Source organism: Octopus bimaculoides, chromosome 2 (genome assembly GCF_001194135.2).
Source record: "Octopus bimaculoides isolate UCB-OBI-ISO-001 chromosome 2, ASM119413v2, whole genome shotgun sequence".
Taxonomy (NCBI): Eukaryota; Metazoa; Mollusca; class Cephalopoda; order Octopoda; family Octopodidae; genus Octopus; species Octopus bimaculoides.
The window spans coordinates 154,656,421-154,658,614 of record NC_068982.1 but is presented as its reverse complement, the minus strand read 5'-3'; the positions used below and the strand labels follow the sequence as shown (position 1 = coordinate 154,658,614).

Genomic DNA, 2,194 nt, shown 5'->3' with positions numbered 1-2,194 from the left:
CTCTCTCCTTCTCTCTCTCTCTCCTTCTCTCTCTCTCTCTCTGTATATATATATATATGTATGTATGTATGTATGTATGTATGTATGTATGTATGTATGTATGTATGAGCAAATAACAAGGGTAAGGAGGAATCAAACAAAGAAATAATACATGGAGTCAGACAAATGAAAACACATGATATAGAAATATAAGGCGAGAAGACAATCGAAAAAGTGTAGAATGAAAATAAATACGCCAACAGAAGGAACAGGAGATGATCTAACCATTTTCAGATGACACTAATTATGAAAGCGAGGGAAAGAAGGATTAAGATAGGCGAGAAAAAAAAAATACGATACCCAATTCAAGACGTCTGTTTACATGGCAGGTACAGTGTAAAATGGAACTTTGGGAGTCAGAAAAACCCTCAGAAGAGGTGGTATAATCTGAATGACAATGCGGATAAGAGAGGGAATGAGAGTGAGTGAAAGAGAGTAAGTGGAGAAGGAGAGAAAGTAAGAGAGAGAAAGGAGAGAGGAAGGGAGTGAGAGATTTGGTGAAGCAGAGGAAGGGGAAGAGTGGAGAACTCACGATAGCAGGGATGTTTTGTGTGCATGTATAGTTAAGTGTAGTTAAATATGTGATATTTTAATTTGGGTAGAGGTTAAATTGCCTCTATTGTCTTGTCAAGGAATTAAGTACGTGCATCTAAATGTGTAACGTTCATTGTTGGAATACATATTACATCCGGCTAAGGATGTTAAAGTATATACATATATTTATTCATAAACAAGACGCAAAAGAACACATATACATACACAAGTTTACATAAACGCACAGAGATAGGGAGGGGGAGAGAGAGAAAGCGAGAGAGAGAGAGAGAGAGAGAGAGATTGATGGAGGGAACGAAAGCGGACGAAAATGCTCTTGATGGCTATGATAAGGTTTATGATTGCGATAATATGGATAGTGATGCTGGCGATAAGGTAGGTTGTTGGTGGTTGTGGTCATACTGATGTTAAAGATGCGATGGAAGATGCGGATGTTAGAGGCATTGCAGCTGCTGATGATTATGCAAACTGGTAGTCAAATTCGAAAACCCGTGTCATGTTTAAAAAAAGAACAAAAACAAAAAGAACACGCACACAAAAGAAAATACAAGCGCACACACAAGCACATATGCACACAAGCCCACATACCTGCGTACATAAGTACATATACGTACACACGTGTGCACTTACATATGTATCAAACAGTATTAGAGTCTTCTAGCATAATTTCCTTTAGAAAAATGTGTTTGTAGCTTAACTATTGTCTTTCCCGCTATTTCTGTAATAAAGTGAGTAACAGATTGTCTGACTGAACGTTAAGTCGGATGTCTTGTGCCTTTGTGTCTGTCTTGTCTAGACGGCGTTTGATTTAATCAGAGCTGCCGTGTAAATAGATGTATTTTGTCTATTGACTGCTTGCAGCGGTCGTACAGAGAGCCGTAGCGAAAGCACTGATTTCATAGGAATAAACAAAATAATGTGTAAAGAATACATACCGACAGACATACATAGGCACATACTAACACACAATGTGAATGTACATGTGCATGTGTGTATGTATGGAATTAAAACAAATGTGTATGCTGTGAGTCGTTTATTCAGTTAATGTTTACTGCTGTTATGTATAAAGACATTTATTTTAGCCACACATACATACACTTTATTTAGGCATAGCTGTGTGCTTAAGATGTCCACTAGGCAAGCACGTGGTTTCGAGTCCTGCCCCACTACGAGGCAATTTATACAAGTGTCTTTGTTTATAACCCCGGGCTGACCCTTACGTTGTGAGTGAATTAGGTAGAAGGAAACTGCATGTAAGTACTTCGGTATATCTTTCATCTAAATACATAGCACAACCCAAGTCGATTTATTTTTGTTTAAATTATATATATATGGAGAGAGAGAGATAGAGAGAGAAAGAGAGAGAGAGAGAGAAAGTATAATTTGTATTGACATTATATATGCCTTTGGTGTCTCACCGCTTGACATCGGAGTTACTTTGTTTACGTTCTCGTAACTTGGCGGTTGGGCGAAAAGTGACTAATCTTGAAAAAAATCAATTTGATAAATCTTTTACAATAATGCCTCTGCATGTTCATACCCCAGTAGCTGAGACCAATAAAAATGTGTGTGTGTGTGTGTGTGTGTGTGTGTGTGTGTGTGT

The 2,194-nt window shown here is 37.9% G+C and overlaps 1 protein-coding gene across 2 annotated transcripts in view; it reads right to left on the bottom strand.

Annotated features, from left to right (window-relative positions):
• LOC106878238 (uncharacterized) overlaps positions 1 to 2,194 on the bottom strand; it is a 40,934-nt gene that overhangs the window by 27,869 nt on the left and 10,871 nt on the right. Inside the window, exon 1 of one of the 2 annotated variants that reach the window (XM_052965677.1) lies at positions 340 to 364. The exons of the other annotated variant lie outside the window; for it this stretch is intronic. The gene's annotated coding sequence lies outside the window, so the exon portion shown is untranslated. Of the gene's footprint in view, positions 1 to 339; positions 365 to 2,194 lie in introns of those variants that run through there. 2 annotated transcript variants of the gene reach the window in all.